The 18,700-nt window shown below is 40.7% G+C and overlaps 1 protein-coding gene across 7 annotated transcripts in view; it reads left to right on the top strand.

Moving 5' to 3' along the window:
- The window catches only part of PLXNB2 (plexin B2), a 253,069-nt gene that overhangs the window by 70,939 nt on the left and 163,430 nt on the right, over positions 1-18,700 (top strand). For all 7 annotated transcript variants that reach the window (XM_039726868.1, XM_039726862.1, XM_039726864.1 and 4 more), the window contains one exon: positions 11,337-11,512. The gene's annotated coding sequence lies outside the window, so the exon portion shown is untranslated. The remainder of the gene's footprint in view (positions 1-11,336; positions 11,513-18,700) is intronic.

Here is an 18,700-nt window from a genome sequence, read left to right as displayed (position 1 = left end):
GCCAAAACCTTCTTAAACTACATAATTACTAGCAAATAGTGTGTGTTATATCAATTTATACATGAATAAACTCATGTAAATTCAAACAAAGGAGGGTCTTCACAAACCTCATATATAGAATATTCTGGCCTGAAATATTTTTGTAGTAGCATTTAATCCTTTTTTTTTTCTTTTATTTAATGCTCAAGGCAGATTCTCCATATTCCAAATAGAGCAGGCCTGTATTTGTTATTGATTTTATTTAATTTTCAACTTTGGACCCAAGCTGTTTAAACAGATTACTCTCTGCTTTTATCTGAGTCAACTTCCTCATGCTTTCATCAAAGCAAAAGAGATTATTTGACTTTCTGTCTCATAACACAACATTACAAGAGAGTCATATGTTAAGTGACAGTGATGGATTCTGTATTAGGAAATGGCCATTCTGTCTGCATGTAAGTCTCTTGTAATAGTTCCCCATCAAAGACAAAAAAAATCTCATCTTTATTTATTTGTAGTCTATTCTATTTGTAGTCTATTTAATGAATACTAATTCATTACAGTTGTATTTACTGTAAGTGAAGCTAATACAATTCAGAACTAGAGTAGGTGAGAGTGTTTGAACTGGAATAACAATGTGAAGGCATAACATGTTTGTATCCTGGCACTGATCCTGACCTTAAATTTCTTATTTCTATGCACACCATGTTTGTGAACTGACTAATACCTAGCAATAGAAGGACATGTTCTCTTCAGGCTGACTTGCAGTGTAGTTGTGAGATTTAATGGTAACTAGCACTAACACAAGCTTTCGGCACAAATTATGTTTTGTGGTTGGATCAAAACTTCTTATCCTTCATGTCTTATTTATAAGCAGTTTAAGATGGAGATAGCAAACTGAGTAGGTACTCAATTGACTAAATCTGTGGACAATTCTTGGAAGACTGCTGGGAGCATACAGAACTCTGTCTACATTTACCTTTGAATTGTCTCTGCAGGAACAATTGGGTTATAGGTGTAGAATAGGCGTTCCCTCAGCAGGGAAGTCAGTATGGACAACAGCAGGTGCTTTGGAGATACACTGCATCGTCAGGGATTGTGGTGTTGACTGACTGCATGTGCATCTCTTTCTCTCTGCTCTCTTGGGCTTTGTGCTCTAGCCTGAATAGGCGAAGTGGTAAAATACCGCTGTAGGTTCTAAAGAGTTTTTCCTGTAGAGGAACTATAGATATTCCCTACCTTTATGTAGACAGTGGTAAAAGGACTTAAAACTGCAGCAAATGACATCTCCCAGACACAGTCTCAAGGCTCAGCTGAGCAGCCAGGGAAGCTCTTCCAGGGCTTTCTTTCAGGAGGCACATGACTCCTTGTGAGCTAAGCAGATCTGTTTTACCCTGATATGGCCAGGCCTCTCTTCACATTGTTGTCTTTCTGAATAATCAGTACTTTATACAGAGACCTCAGTGTCATCAGCCTGGAAAGAGCAGCAGTGCAGGTGATCTCGTGCTGCCTGCACTAAAGCCCAGAAGCCCACCACGAGTTTATCCTCCAAATGTGGGTCAAGGATTCCTCTCTGTCCTGGGAGGACTGGATAGCTTGGACTGGACCCCAGTGAAGGAGAGAAGTGCACAGAAACAGGAGCTGCAATAAACTCAGGAATGAACAGAAATAAAGCATACTTGTCTGTTTAATTTTTTCAGGTTAGCCATTTCAAAAGAGCTGCTGCAAATGATCAAGGCACTTGAATCTATTGAAGGAGTGTTTCTGGTATGGCTCAAAACTGAATACTAATTGGTTGTATTTCTGTAGGAAAATCAGCTCAAGCCTGAAATTGCTATACTACTGAAAGATGATGTGCCTCAGCATTTGCTTAGGCTGTGTATAACCTAACATATGGACACACTGCAGTCTTATTGGCAACCTGCAGTAGCTCTAGATATACTTCTGCACAAAAATGAAGCAGCAGAATTTTAGTAGTAGTTATTGACACCTATATATATATATATATGTGTGTGCGTGTGGATGTATATGTATATATGTATATATAAAATTATGATAATTATTTTTAATAATTATGTATTTCACAGGCAAGATACGGAATAAAAAATGATCATACTAAAATTAGAATATCAGTACTGACAGGGATGTTGAATTATTTTTCTGACAGTGGTCAATAAACAAGTTAGGAAGTAGCTAACATTTTTGCTGGCCAAATTTGATCTGGTTAAGTTAATCACAAGTAGCATGTGTTTATCCTCCATAACATCTCTTGACTGAAAGTTTTGTGTATATACTGAGGATGAGATATAAATGGACCTGCAGGCATTTTGTGTTTGTGTCAAGGATTTATATATTTTTGTGATTTTCACCTATACCATGTAATGGAGTATAAAAAAGAATAGCAAATGTAATTATAATGATCTGAACAGGCTCACTCTTAATGATATACAGCTACCTTCCTATTTTTTTTGTCAAAGCCTTTCTCTAATATAAATGCCTAGAATCTTATTAAAAATCTGATCTCATTAGGCACACCATCAGTATTAAAATAGTGTATCCTAAATCTCAGTCATTTAGAAATGATCAGTAATGATAAGAGATTAAATGAGGGTCTCACCAATTAGTATAAAAGTCTTAGAGGAACAGAAAGTGCCTTCAAAGAATTTGATTATATATTTGGTTATCTGATTTTTTTTTCTGAAGTGCTACCAATACTTTAAACTTCTTTTGCATAATACTGGAATATTTTAAGCTTTTTTTATCACTTTGGTGTGCAAACCAAATGTAAGGGGAAGAATTGAAACATTTAAAATTATTTTAAAACAATCTCTTTTTAATTTTTCGAGATGAAATGATTGACAATTAAATATAAAGTCTTAGGCTGCTTTTAGTCTTCTGCTGCACCACAGTTTGTTCTTACATGTGCAGTGGGATGGAGTTTGATGCAGGATTTAATCCTTTTACCCACTCCGTGGTACATTGTGAGCCTTCCTATGAAAACCCTGTGGTCGTGTCTGTGTACGATCATCTCTGATCACCTTTGCTAGTTGGTTTTTCCCATATCACAATCAAATGGTATCAGACAGCGCTACACAGTCTGGTAAAACTTGAATTCCCAAACTCCATCAAACTGGTAAAAATCTGGAGCCTCAAGCCTGCACAGAAGGCTCTCTCCATCATGTGAGGAACATTCCAGTCTCAGGCTGCTTTGGTCCAAGGCAAGTTATCTTGGAGCAGCTGGCATTTCCAGCTTCCAGTCCTCCTTCTTAGGGTTGTGCAACACCTGGCAACCAAAAAATGTTTTACTAAAATGTAGCATTAGAATAGAGTCACATGCTGTGTCAGTGACAGCTTGGAAAGAAAGCAACTATTGTGTCCTCTTGTGTGCAACATCCCTGCGCTGTGGCCTGGTTTTCCTAGTAAAAGATGAAGCATGCTATTAAATTTGGATTATATTGGTGGGTTTATTTTTATTTTTTTTTAAACAGTGATTCTTAGTCTTCACAGAAATTTAAGCAAACTGAGGCTTGTTTTGGCCACTCTGCAAGGGACACTGCATAATTGAGATCTAAACCTTTTTCACTCGGGCACTGCACAGTGAAGATGTCCTAAGTCAATTCTTTATTGCTGCAAAACCTGTTTCTGTTTTCTGCTAGAATAGGAAGCAGGGAAAGAGCAGTACATTAGAGTAAATGGTATATTTTTGTAATTCCATGTGTACAAATAGTGGTGCAGTGGTGGTAGTTTCCATATTATTAAGTCCCAGCAAAAGTTTTTCGAAATTTACTTTAGAGCCGTAAGTCCAAAAATGCATGGTAAGGCAAAAAGGTGAATAAGCCATTTAAATGGTGAGGGTTTAAGTGGGGAATTGGAGGGGATTGGGGAGGGGCATAACCACAGACTTATGTATTGCTGTGGGAGCAGGAAGAGGCCCAGATGTATTTAAAAAAAAACATTTAAGGGCAGAAGGTTTTTTTTTCCATCTCAACCTGTATCAAATTCCTCCCTCCTTAGTGTTTGTAAATCTTCCAGCATTTTTAGAAATTATTGTTTTATGAAAAATGTAGCTCTATATAATGGGTATATATGATAAATTTACACAAAATTATGTAATTTTCAAAGATAGGATAAAAGCCATTACTGTAGTATGAAAACAACTTTCTATCACCTCTAATAATGTTTTCCACATCTTTCCATTTGAAAAAGAAGTGGAATGTATCAGCATGAGGAAGCTGTTCATACTGATTCCCAGCTGTGGATATGTCAGTGGAGATAAATTCATGTCCTCAAATATTACCCTTTCCTGAGTACCAATTTGCACACACCTTAAATTCCACTTTGACAAAACTAAAGCTTTCCAAGGTGCTCATCTGCTCCCTCAGCAAGGTTTTGAGGTTTCACAGTGTTTGTACAAGGAGGTTCAAGGCCTGTGTGACTAAATAAAAGTAGCCCAGCTGCTGTAAATGGCAGCTTTTCTTTGCCTTTCTTTTGGAGGAGTGGAGGTCAGGGATATACATTTATTTTCTTTGTTGGTGCAGGTTTTCTATGCCCTTCCAGCCCTGCTCCTGTCTGCTGGCCAGCTGGGTTGTTAGTGGCTGAGGAGCAGAATCTGCCTTTCTGAGCAGAATTTGCCTTTCTGATCAGACTGGTCGGGGCACTTTGCAGGAACCTTCTGAAGCTGGAAGTCTAGTGGTTGTCCTTGAGTCACTATTTTTATGATATGTACCAAATTTGAGTAGGCTTTCATTCAGTTTGGAGTTCAGGGGTGAATTAAATGTCCTTTCTATCAAATATGTTTATCCCTCAGCTCAGAAAACTGGGAGGATTATCTTGCCTCTCCCCTCAAACCATTGTGTTCAAGGTTTTGTGTAGATTTTAAATGAAACATCTTTGTGCAGGCATAGTTTCTGGAAAGGGGAAAAAAAACCTCCATGATTTCTATATTTTTTTATTAAATTCCTGTCACCTTAAAAGCTGTTTTTGCAGACAAACTGCTTTTGCATGTTTGCTTTTATAAAAGATGTGTTTATATGAATGTGCACCTTCTTGGTGACTTCCACAGGGTAGGACCCTCTGTGCTTTTGCATCACGTACTGCACCTTGCTGAAATTACCTCTGGGTTATTGTACTGCCAGCTTTCCATTAACTAACTGACTATAAAAAAATTTTAATAAAATGCCTTTGGGAATAGTAAATGACAAACTTCTCGGAATATGAGCCTTGCAGCCCAATCTCCTAAAAGAAGCACCTGCAATCTGGCTTTATAGCTGATACACAGCTAGTTGGCAGACAAAAACCTTGCTAGGATTTCAATTTACAGCCTATGATACATAGGATTCTTTCTTCCTTGTAATGCTTTAAACTGAAATTGAATTTTAAATTAACTTGACACTGTGCTGTTTTCAAGTCAGATAAATAACTGTGTTCCTTTTTCCTTTTCCAGAATATATTTGATATCTTACTATTAAAGCTTTTCCTGAATTGATGTTAAAATTATACATTTGCCTGTCCTTCCTTTCCTTAGGATAAAAAAGTGAAACATAACCATGGAGCTGTAAAAAGTATTGTTTGCACTTTGACAGTTATATGGTTTCATAGTTTGGAATTTGCCAGTTTTATTTCTGTTGCTCACTGTAACAGCTCGTGGTTTATTTCTGTGTTTTCTCACAAAGCTTTGATCAAACAGTGGCCTTCAGAATTATGTTCTTTGAGCCTTTATGCATGTAGATGTCTTCCATTTACTTCATCAGAAGACCCCATTCTTCACTTCAGTACTCCATTTACACCTTCACAGTGTTAATGAAACAATGTATCAACATTGTTTTGGAGTGTTTTTTTTTAATGTACTTTTGAGCTTTTGCAGTTTTTTAAGCTGTTAGACCTCCATGGTGTAGGTAATAAATGCTTATAAAACACACCAAGTAGTTACAATGTGGTCAGTGGTGTCTTAATCTGACACCTGGTAGCATAAATATTTTTTACACTTGATAGATGATGGAGTCAAAGTATTTTACAGATAATTAAATAACTACCCATTTTCTGAATGTGCTGTGTAGTAGAAAGAAGGACTTTTACAGTAGAACTACTTGTGGTTTTTGTTTTTGTTTCCCTGATTCTCACACACTTAATTGAACAAACCTTTCTCATCAAACTGTATCTCCAAGGGCTTACACTGAAGGACATACAGTAGCAGAATTTACAATGATAGCATGCTGAGCAAAATAGATTTCTTCTGTTCCTGGTAAAAATATAACGCTGTGGGTCCTTATGTGTAACTTAAAATAAGGTACTGAAGTACATCCCTCCCTCCCTTTTTCCCCCAGGAAAGCATTCTCCAAACAGCTCCCATTTTGTACCTTCTGGCTTTCAGCAAGGCATTAGCATTCCAGAAAGAGTTTCACCAGCCCCTAGGTTTGAACAGTGGTCAGGGCAGGCAGAAGGAAAAGCTACCAAACACTTTCCCTCTTAGGCTTGGGGCTTGAATTGTAACCAGGGGCTTTTGGGAGTGTATTAAAGAGCACTGCTTTCCTTGTCTGCTCCTTCCCTATTCCCTTGTTTTCCGATACCAGTATGACCAAAAAACCGGGTTTTTTATAAGCAGCACAATGAATAAATATTTGGAATATTTCTTATCTCTGAATGCATTAACAAAGGAGAAAAAAACCCACACTTCTGCCTTAAACAGGGCAAGAAGTTATGCAGACCTTCCCACCTCAGAAACTCTCCTAGGGGAAGGAATGCCACATGAAGTTGGAAATTTATCATTTTCTAAAATAAGGGTGAAATACCAGGGCCTTCATTTGGGTGCTTTTCACTCTTTATAGTCCAGTCATCTGTTCTCTCTGCTCACCCGGACCCCTCACACTCCCTCAAGATATTCAGATGGAAAAGCTTTCTTTCCAAGGTATTTGCACAAAGAAGGCATTCGGCAGCAGAGATTTCTTCCAAAAGCATCTGATTGTGCCGTGGTCCTTCCCCAGGACTTAGCTGAACGTGCTGAGAAAGGATTCTTGCCCCACATTACGGTCCTTTGGGGGGACACTGTCATTGCACATTCTGGGCTGTGTGCCTGAGAGTACCTAGGCATATTTGTTTGAGTCACTGCCAGCATATATGCCAAAGAGATTATGCTTCATATTTCATCCCAGGGTGAAGAGAGCCTAAATGGGTTTATCATGGAGTTTTCATTCACTCTGTCATTTCTCTCTTCTTTATAGTTCATTGCTAGACTTCTAATTTTTCCCGACAGCAGAGCACACCCCTGCAGCTGGCCCTGCATAATGATTCCCTCCTCCTAGACTGACAAGAGTGGATGCATAAATCTACTGCCATCAGGGTGCCTCCTTTAGCAGACACTGCCCCCTCTCCCCCCTGGAAAAAGATCTGTCTCCACCCCAGCACTCTCATTTACCACCTACTACTGTTGCCTGCTGAGCCAAGATGCTGCCTGTGACCGTTACCCTGCCTATGCTGAACATCAGGAAATGGCTCTTTTTGGACAAAAATACTTTTTTTTTTCCTCTTAATGATAACTATTAGTGAAAATTGGAGTGCCTTTGGCAATTGTATTTGATGCAAATATTACAACGTACAGCAACAAGCTCCTGTGAAAAGCAAGGGTGGACTGATTGCTTGAATTAGGAGCTGGAGGGTAAGAAGGACTGTCAGGAGCAAGAGATTTGACCAAATATAGGTCTTTAGAAGGTCTTAAGTTAGAGATCCCCATGTTCTCTGAGGCCCTGTATTAACTCAAAATGATTGCTTTGAACTATTGAGTAAGGGCAGTAATGTCAAATCCAGGGCTTCTCAGCTGCTGAACTCATCAAGCACATTGACAGTTTATAAATCAGACAGGACTTGTGGACCCTCTACAAAGTATTGTTTTAAAATCTCTTCCTTAGCCCTCCATCCTTAGCTATAGCAGTGGAATATTGTAGCTGGCTAAAAATCAATGTAAGGCTAGTTTAAAAGGCAGCAATCTCTGTTCCTGTTCTGAGAAGCAGGCACAAGGTGAATGTGCAGTGTATGGCAAGAGCTTCATCATTCTTTACCAGCAGTGAAGGTATAGGTAAAGGTCATCCCCTTTCATCTTCCAAGAGTCTAATCCACAAAATACTAGATTTCTCTGATAGGTATTTGGTGTTAGCAAATGCTGATAGTCTAATATTCATAGTTGCTTTTAAACTTAAATTATTATTGTTCTTCAGCTACAAATAATTGGCAGTTTTCTCTGACATTGTCCTTATAATGATTCATACTGCAGTTGTTTTGAAGAGATGGATAAACTACAATTGTTTATATACAAACAGAATATGACATTGGCTGCCAGAAAACAATCTCACTAATATTTGACTTGTTAGGTTGCCTCATGTTTCATGTTTTGGCTCAGAGAGAGCAAGCTTAAAATTAATTGAGAAGAATTTCTTTCTTTCTGAGTGTGTTCAAAGCTAGTGGTATTTTCTCCTCTGTAAATGTTGGCAATTGATTATAAAATGTCAGAGGTGTTAGCAGTGTCAGCGACCTTCATCTATACAGCTGGAATAATAGGCAAGACTTGCTTTAGGACACCCTGCAGTTGCTGACAGGTTTTGTTGCATCTGCAGCCAACTCTGTATCATTAACGAGGAAAAAAGGGTGGATAAGGGAGTGTGGATTGTAAATGTAAGAGTGCTCACTCCACTAAATTTACATGAAAAATGATCATTTTTGTATCCAATGCCATTTTGTACTCTTCATGATTTTCTAATTAAGCCTGGAGGGCTGTGGATCCAGGCTTTGATATGAGCAGTATCGACTGTCCTCTTTCCAGAGATGAGAACAAAGCTTCCTCACTGTGCTGCTGGATGCTAACTGATGAACTGGTTTTTCTTCCATGCCTTGGTTACTGCATATAATTAGGAATCTTACTCTTGTGACTTCATGTGCAGAACTGCATCCTTTCAGTAGACCTGCCTGCCAGCTGCCCCTCATGCACAGCTATTCCCAGGATCCTTAAATTTGACTTTGCATGTCAACTGTTCCTATTTAAACAATGAGCTTTGAAGCAGACTATGGGCATGCTGAAGAAAAAGCTCTTCATATCTAACAATAGTCTCTTTTAGAATCTGTTTGAGGCTAAGGCTCAACTTTAAAAGTGGTCATGGTGTTAATTTATTTGAAATAATTTTATTAGAATAGAGAAGAATCTGTGATTCTTGAAAAATGAGGGAAGAAAAAATATGGATCCACTTGCTGGGTAGACCCACGTGAGTGGCTTTCTGAAGGGATTACCCCTTTCTTGTCTCAGTGTTCCCTTGCAGCAGAGCAGTGACAGAGTCTGATGGCTAGTGTGTTGTTGGGGTTAAGATAGAAGGCATTTCCTCCTTGGAGAAGGGGAAGGGAGAAGACAGCCATGACAGAAGTGTCAGAGCAACAGGAATAAGCCTCACTTAGATTTGAGGAGACATTTCCAACCCTGTATGGCATTCCTTCACCTTAATGATGGAGAAAGTATTTTTATTTTTTATTTTAATATCTTGTCCTTTTGATATTTTAGGACTGGCATTCCTGTACTTTATTCCCTGAATATCTTATCTATTAAATAATGTCTCTATTCCTCTCTGCTGAGAGCAGGTACACAGAGAAACAGAAAAAGATCTTGCTGCATTGCACATTTTTTAGTATTAATAAAGAAACACACACGCTTAAGAATTTTGGGGGGAAAGAAAGCCTCAGAATGTTTATCTTCCAAGAGACTCTTTGAAAAGTCAGCTTTTTACTGTGGAGTAAACCTGTTGGCCAGCTAAAAGATTTGACGCACAGCCACGATGGAGGCAGCTGGAGGGCTGGGAAGTGGCTGTGTGATGATCCACAGGAGATGGGGCTTGTGTGTGACCCTGGGCCTTGGCACAGGGAGCTGTGACTGGAGGGTGGTGCTGGCAAGGAGAGCTGTGGACTGTGCAAGGGATTCCACTGCTTTCACTGCAGACAGGGCTGACAGTCATGTGACGTGAGAGCTGGTTTAAAAAATACTGTCCTGCCTTTAGAATCACAGCTAGAAAATGTATTCCTGTAAAGTTGGAGTTTCTTCTACAGGAAATATCCACCACAGCCTTTTACCCCCAGTTCCTTCTTTAGTGTTACCTAGTAGAGGACTTGGGATTCATTCCTAGTTTTCTTACCAGGCTAGTTTTACCTAAATGCATTAAATCCTATCTGTATGTGTGACAAGGTACTTCTGATAATTTGGAATTGAAATAACTTAGAGTTTTCATATATAAAATGAGTATAGATTTTGGCTGTTGAAAGGTTCCTTGCTGGAGAAGATGCATCCAGTAAAAGTGGTGGCAAACATGAAAAAAAAAGATTGGCTGTGTTTCTGAAAAGCACAGACTAGTCTTCGTTCCCTTTGGAAAAAAATAATAGGATAACTGGGTTTGGAAAGGAGCCCCAGAGGTTGTGCAGTCCTATGGCTCAAGTCAGGGCCAGTAAGATCAGCTAGCTCAGAAGATATGAAGTATTTAGCAGTCAACTCTACATAGCTCCAAACGTAAGAATATGGTCATAAGTTTCTTGGGAATTTTGAAAAGAAAAAAATTTATTGTAATAAGTCTCCCTTGTCTTCATCTTTCAGAAGTTTAAAAAAATAGGGAGACTCAAGCTTTCTGAGTTCTTCACTATGCATTTCCTTTTATTTTTAGATGGAAATAAAAATTTAATCAGGCTAAACCTTACTTTCTACATTCAATAATTCCCCAGAAAATTTAAATAAGTATAGATGTAGGCTTTTCAAGAAAATGCCCCTAGAAGCTAATTTCTGAAGCAAAGGGAAACTGGAAGGTGACATTGCTTTTGAAATTGAGCCTTAATAAAGGGCTTCATTTAGTCATCCATCCTTGAAAATGGATGGTGAAATATGTAAGGGTTGAGAAGGAAAGGGAAAAAACAGAGTTGCAAGAGAATGATACCAGATGAAAGTACAAGGTATTTTAAGTCCTTGGTTAATGTCCCTGTCAGAAATTAGTCCTGGTTGGTTTGGTCACCCAAAAACTGGCAAAATTCTTACCATAAAGTGTTCTTGTTGTAGTCTGGGCTTTAGCAGGTTTGTTGTGGGGCTACTGTTATCTAGAAAAGTGGTCCCTCTGAGGGAGAGTTAGGATGCTCTGTAGAGAGCTTTGCATGTGAGAGGGCACCTGCGATCCAGAGGAGCAGAGAACCATGCTTATCACCAATGGCAGCTGTGCTGAGTTTCCCCTTCTCTGGGGCTGTGTTGAGTGTGCAGCAGTGGGGCAGTGTTGGCATCCCTCGCTGTGCCTGGGCTGTGGAATGCCGTGCTGCTCCTGTGCCGAGGGAGCTGAGAGCCTCTCTTCTTGTTCCAGGTGCGAAGAGTGAGGGGCTCAGTTCTGGGGCTCAGCTGCTACCCCCAGGAGCACAGCTGAACAAGAGCAAGCACTGACACCGCCTTGTCTCCTCTTGAAGTGCCAGAAGAAGTGGGTTCTTGTTTCCCAAATTGTGGAGTGTGCACAGATTTTTCATGTGAATTTTCTGTTTTCAGGTAAGCTAATTTTTTTCTTCTTTTTTTTTTTAATACAATGGAGTTTTCTAAATGCAAAATCATATTCTAGTTTCCTAGACAAATTTGTTGCTATTTATCAAGACTTCCGGCCATTGCTGGAGCATTTAATAAGTGTTTATTACTACTAATGGAGATAAAACTTCCAGGACTCAGTCTTGCAAGAGGCATTAAAAATTCGCAAAGGGGAAAAAAAAGCAAGAATAGCTTGGCAGAGGTTCTGTATTCATAAACCTATTTATAGATGGTGTGCTGGGTAGAGGAGCAGGTTTGTGCCTCTGCCAGCAACACGCTGCAGCCTACTGCTGTGCTTGCCCTAATTTTGCACTCACATTCTGAGTCTCCCAGGGGATGCTGAGCAGCTGTGTGGCTGACCTGAATCTCGAAGGTGTGTGGGTTTGACTGTGACTCTGAGGATGATTGGAGAGATTTGATCAGCTTCTTTTGCAGGACCTGTTCACATTGATTAGCGTGTGTTGGCTTGGCTTCTCAGAAACCAGCATGTAAAACCTTCTTCTTTATTCTCGAGTGGCCAAAGAGATCTGAAGCAAGATTGATAAATGGGCTGCACAAACATGGTTCTCAGTCTGTTCTTTAGCTGCAAAGTGGTTTAAATCCATTTTGGCAGCTTTCTTGGTGCTTGTGATTCTCCTGGAGGTGCTGCCACTGAGAGTTCTAGTTCCAGTCTGGCACAAGCCTGGAGGGGAAGGAGAGACTGGGATCCTGTGAGCCACCTTCCTCTCAGTTACCAGTAATGACTTCCATAGACTGAACTTTTTGGAATATAACACTCAGCCTTTCCAGCAAGAGAAACACGTGTCTCCTGCCCAGCATCAAAGAGAAAGGAAACAGTGGGAGGGGAAAACAAAATTTAGGAAGAGCCAAGTTAAGGAAACAAGTGTGTTCTAGTGTTTAATATCTGACCTCATGCTAGTTTGGGAAGGGTTTTGTTTAGGTTTTTTAGTAGTTTTTTGTTTTGGTTTGGTTTTTTTGAGTGGTGTTGTTTGTTTGTTTTGGATGCTTCTGTGTGTTAAGTTTCATTTTCCCTCAAAAACAAATGGGGAAAGGAAGAATCAAAATACAGTTTTCCATGCATATGTGCTGCAGAATGAATAAAAGTGAAAACAGCTGTTCTAAACCAAAAATGTGCATTCTGCCACCACACACTCATTTATGTACCTAAAATCATGATTTTTCAAAAAGTAGGGGAAAGCATGAAATAACACGGAAATAGCCACTATTTAAGCTTATTTAGAAATGCACATCAGGCAGGATGAGTATCACCGAGGAACAAAGGTGGGTCCTGTGGGGGATGCGAATGTAAGAAGTGGACTCACTGAAAGCAAGTAATTGCAGAGTAATTTTTGCTGTGGAATTTTAAACCAATTATGTGAACAACAGAGCATATGTTCTGAAAGTAGTCAGAAGTGGTTTTTTGTGGGTATAGCTAGCATGGTTGCAGAAAGCCTCTGCCTGGCCAGGGTTAGTGCTCCCACAGATGAGACAACATGAGTGCTTGCGTGTTTGGCTGTACATCACTGCCTTGCTGAAAGTCAGCTTTTCTCAATCTGCCTCTCCTGTGGTATATCTTCCAAAAAATGTAAAAACGTGTGTCTGATAATATCTAGTACCTCAGCTCGTTTCTATGTCTGACTGGAAAGTCTGGTGTTCAAAAGGTGCTTGATCTTATATTTTGCAATTATTAAATGTTTTGATAAGCTGCATCAAACTACATCAAATTTTACTGACATTACTGCAAGTTTCACATAACAGGACTGATTAAAGGTGCTATTTCAAGAAGCCTTCACTAATCTAGTTGTTTCTTTGAAAAGGAGATTTGCATCCTTTTGCTTTTTAATAAAATGAGACAAGTACTAAAAATCCACTATCAGCACTTTGGCTTGAACACCAAGGCATGTGGCTTATTGCTCTCCAGAACTTGGAGGATATTAAATGTGGATATTAATTTTCTTCTTTCTTCCATCACAAAGAAAATAGAAATGCTCACATGAAAAAGGGAAAACAGTTTATGGGATTCTTCAGCATTGCCTTTCTTAGTATGCAATTGGGAATTTTGATGCCTAGTGGATATGAGGTGTTTCCTAATGATAAATGTATGTAAATAAGTATAAATCATGTTGGTTGGGTGTTTTTGGGGTTTGGGGTTTTTTTTTCCTTTTACAACCGTTAAAGCACCTACATGGTAGAGCACTTGACAAGTGAAACAAAAACTGGGAGATCTCTGCTGAACTTTCTTTTGTTTCTAGGAGGTCTCAACAAACCTCCTTAATCTTTGAAGTTTTCTCTTTAAATAGGTGGCCAGTGTAAGCATTTCTGCAAATTCATTTCATGTGAAGATTTTGTCTCTGAAGTTGTTCAAGTAAGCATAGCTGCAAATCTGATTCACTTGTGTGGCATTGAACTTCACATGTAAATCATGCTTCTAGTAAGTCAGTATTGTGCTAGGAGGTGCTAATGGCTGCCATCAATCAGGGCTGGAAAAAGTTGTTCTCCTCTTCTCCCCCAGACGAAATGAGACAGCAATTAAATGCCCTTTTGTTGCGTGATAGCTGAGACAATGGAAATCAATGTCCAAAGCACAAAGCAGAATGGCAAGTCTTAAGTATAAGCTAAGCCATGTGTCCCAAGGGATTGGCATGTTGATTTGCTTACAGCTGAGAGAGTGTATGAAAGGAATAACTGGGGAGTGTAGGCAGCAGGAGAAGCAGTAATGCTCCTTGGACCGAAGCCAGACAGGAATATTTGCTGGGAGACTTCTCAGTGGGGCTGTGCTGCCACGATTTTGCCTCCATGCAACCTAAGCTCAGCTCACAGTACAAATTTGATCTGTAATTGGCCCTCGTATAAGATCATCATCAGAAAATGTGATACCATGTTCATTTGTGCTATGTTTTCACACTGGCCACTCAAGAAGTGGCAGTATCTGATCTGGTGAGAAGCCTACTAAAGTAAACTTCACCTTTCAGCTTTTTTCAAAGTGCTTCAGCTGGGTAGATGAGCTTACACTCGACCAGTGCTGTTATTGCAGTGCTTTAGATCGCTGGAATAGGATTTGCTGCATCCTGAGAGTATTCCCACCCCTCTAAATACCATCACGTTGTTCCCAAGTGCTTGATAGGTGCAAAACTTACTCTTGCATCTCTCCTAAATAAAATTGCATCGTAAGGAATCCCAGTTTGCTCATCCATTTCTTGTACATGCAAACAATGCCTCAAGATTCTTAAACCACAACATACTCGTTAACTAATTTTGTCCAGAGGACATGAAATCACTTAGGTGGCTGAATGTGTTTTGCCTGTCTTCTTCCCTGCAGACCTGCTCCAAAGCTCATTATGTCAATGGGACACTTCCTTTTGACTCCAGCTCACAATTCTGCCTTGGCTTTATCGCCTTGCTGAAAGGGCCTTGAGTTACACAGGACTGCTTTGTCTCTAATCTGTGTGGGGTTTTTGTTTTTGTTGGGGGTGGGGTTTTTTCTGCTTTTGTGCAAAATTGTAAATGAATTGAGAACAACAAGCCATTGCATTTACTAATGGCAGAGCACACTGCTGTCATGCAGCTCATATGCTGTTGGCAGAGACTGCAGCTATATGATGCTTTGCAGCAGCTGGGCTCAACTGAGAGAAAGCTTTTGCAAGTTTAAGGCTTGGAAAAAATGTTTCAGTAATTTTTTATTTTTTTTTTGTGCCTGAAAAATATTACACACAGATGAGCAGAGTCACCTGAAATAATACTAGAATTTGATCAAAATAAAATTTATCTGCTTGGAGAGCTCTGTATTGATTTTTTTCTGTGGGATGCTGTATCTGTTGCAGCTCTTTTGAGGGCTTGAACAAAAGAAAACAAAACTACCTGTGTTAAGAGGTCCACAGAAATCAACAGGCATTAGCAATGGACTCATACAAAACCTATTAGTTAGTGCTCCTTGTCCTTATTGCTCAGTGGTAAGATGCTGTCTTTTCCTTGTGTCCCCATCAGGGAAACACTTCTCAAACTCATGTTCTACTGCACTCACATTTACTCCTCGGCAGTATTGGCAGTTGCTGTGAGTGACACACTTCACAATCCCACTGTCCTTGTGTCAATTCAGGTGTCCACCTTTGATCTTGACTCTGGTTCTAGCCATGACTCGCACCTCGTTTCTGCATTAGGTTCTCTATTAAAGTAAAATAGAGACCCAAGGTACCAGGAGAGACTCTGTTTGAGGACAGCAATCCACTGCCACATTATATACAGTTTTATATTTAATTACTATGTCTGTAATTTTGAACAATCACAATTAGGCTTTTTTAAAGCATCTCCTTCTATATTGCAATCCTTCAGCAGTTCAATAAAGAAGAGCCATTGACTTGTATTTGATGTGTCCATTACCTCCTGCAAATGCTTTGGAATACAATGGAGTAGCATGCAGACTTCAGAGCTGTCATGACAGGTATTAAGAATGTGTCAAATCCCAGTGATGACTGATAACATATCTGTCATTTGTGATGGGATTATTAGGAAGAGGAAAGCCACTAGGAGAAAGATACTCTAGAAAAGAAAGGGGTGTGGGGGAGGGGAAAACAAAAAGAGAGAGGATTTACTGTTCTTCAGAGCTGCCTGGTTTAATTAAACCTTGTCTAGTCCATAAACAAATCTATTAACTTTCTGTATGGTTTGGCATTTTATGCACTTCAATGCTGCTGCAGTAATTCCATGGAATTTATGTTTCTCTTTGGTGGATAGTTGCACTATGTAGGTATTGTGGCTATGAAGAAGATTCTTGACCCACCTGTACATGGAAACAGCTATTGCAAGAATATGTTTTTTGTCTTCTAATCAAAAGTTTAACAGAGTAGCATGGAAGAAAGAATTCAGTGGGTACATAAAATATTTTCTGCATGGAAAATTATGTAGAACCAAGAAAAGAGAACAGTCTGCCAGTGCCATTTGATTCGTGTCTTTGGTTATCAAAAGAAGGATTGCTTTTTTTTTTTTTTAAGCTTGAATGTGTGTCTTCTGTGAGTGTAGAGAGAAGGCTGAGCTTCATCTCACTCATAAAACTGGGCTCTGCTGAATGAGTCCAGTGTGCCTAGTACACAGACATTTTCAGGTGTTTCAGGCTGAGCCATAAACACATCCAAGATCTACAAGCAGTTAAATATGAAGACAAAGGAAGCATCTTCTCCAGCTGCCTTCTGGTATTCAGGCAATGCCAGAACAGAGGTGATCTGAGTTTCTTGCTGTTTTAATCTTTTTGTTGCAGAAATATCCCCAGGAGCAGCTAAACAGTGTAGTTATCTGATATGGCCCCTACACACACAGAGATCAACTTTGAGGGGTATATTAGATGTCAGGAGAGGGGGAGACTTGAAGCTCAGTGGACTGAGACAACTATTCCTTGCTGTCATAAGCTCCCTGAAATCCCCTTTCAGCAGGGATTCAGCTGCCTTTGCACAGAGACTCATCGCAGTGTCCAGATGTCCTTTATCCTTTCTGCTGATTTATCTTTAGCCTTGACGAAAACAGACCTGGTCTTATCTCTGCCCCTTCCACAAGCACATGCTAGGTGTTCCTCGGCTCTTTCAGAGTCCCAGCCCATCAAGGCAGCAAAGGTAGTGGAGGTCATGTGCTGCCCTTGGTACCCCTGGATTGTTGCTGCAGGGCAGCTGCTCTGTTGGGTGTCAGCCAGAAGGCTCTGGTGGCCACCCATACTGCATGCTTGGAGAGCAGAGCTGCTCTGAAGGTCAGCAAAGGACAGTCTCAGGTTTGGGAAGCAGAGATGGAGAGCAGATAGACCTTTATGAATACCAAGCTGTAGCTGTTGTGCTTATGTTTGAGGGATCATCACTGTGTGAGAAGCATACAGTGACCTAGCCAAAGCCAAATGCTCTCAGGTGGTTTTGGACCCCATTCCTCACAGTCATCACCAGCAAATCAGCTGACCTACACTGCCCATGTCTGCCTGCTGTCACACAGCATCAGCAGGCCAAGCCCACCCTCCAGATGAGCCCGCTGCTCTCCCCCACGTGCTCGCTCCCCTCTTGGGTGAAGTGTCTCCCCACAGCACCGCCTGGGGCTGGGGTGGACAGCCAGCCTTCTGTCCCTGCTGAGCTGTGGCAGTGGCTGCCTGGGCACTGAGGCAGCGCAGGCTGGAGCTGCAGAGTGAGCAGGGATGGTCCCACCATGTGTGTGAGAGTGTGTGAGTGTGTGCGAGTGTGTGTGTGTGTGTCAGTATGTGTGAGTGTGTATTTGAGTGTGTGTGAGTGTGTGTGTGTGAGTGTGTGTGTCAGTATGTGTGAGCGTGTGTGAGTGTTTGTGAGTGTATGTGTGTGTCAGTATGTGTGTGTGTGAGAGTGTGTGAGTGTGTGTGTGTGTCAGTATGTGTGTGTGAGTGTATGTGTGTGTCAGTATGTGTGTGTGTGAGAGTGTGTGAGTGTGTGTGTGTGTCAGTATGTGTGTGTGAGTGTATGTGTGTGTCAGTATGTGTGTGTGTGAGAGTGTGTGAGTGTGTGTGTGTGTCAGTATGTGTGTGTGAGTGTATGTGTGTGTCAGTATGTGTGTGTGTGAGAGTGTGTGAGTGTGTGTGTGTGTCAGTATGTGTGAGTGTGTGAGAGTGTGTGTGACTCTGTGTGTGTGTGAATGTGTGTGTGTCAGTATGTGTGAGTGTGTATGTGAGTGTGTGTGTGAGTGTGTGTGACTCTGTGTGTGTGAATGTGTGTGTCAGTATTTGTGAGTGTGTATGTGAGTGTGTGTGTGTGAGTGTGTGTGAGTGTGTGTGTGAGTGTCTGTGTGCTCTGCTGGCAGCAGGGTGCCCTGTGGACCCTGGGGACGAGCAGGCACTGGGGCCATCACAGCACGCCCATGGGCTCCCACCCTTGCTTACCTCATGGAAACTCACTCACCTGTCCAGGCACTCAGGAAAGACCTTTTATTTTTCCCATCTCTAAATGCACATTCACCCCACCCCAGAGGCTGGCTGAGCAAAGATCGAAGTGCAGCCTGAAGCGAGGACAAAGGCTTTTAAATGTGATGTATTGCAGCTTAATTAATTTCCCAAGGTAGAAGGTAGTTCTCTCAAGGCCCTCATGGCAAGTATCCCAAAACAGTGGCTGGGGAACCCAAAGCTGTTTTAGCTTAAGGGATGTTAGAGGAGCCTGATTTTTTTTT

This window comes from Passer montanus, unplaced genomic scaffold, assembly GCF_014805655.1.
Source record: "Passer montanus isolate IOZ18808 unplaced genomic scaffold, ASM1480565v1 scaffold6, whole genome shotgun sequence".
NCBI lineage: Eukaryota > Metazoa > Chordata > Aves > Passeriformes > Passeridae > Passer > Passer montanus.
Note: the sequence above shows the minus strand (reverse complement) of the source record. Positions and strands in the feature narration are given on the sequence as shown.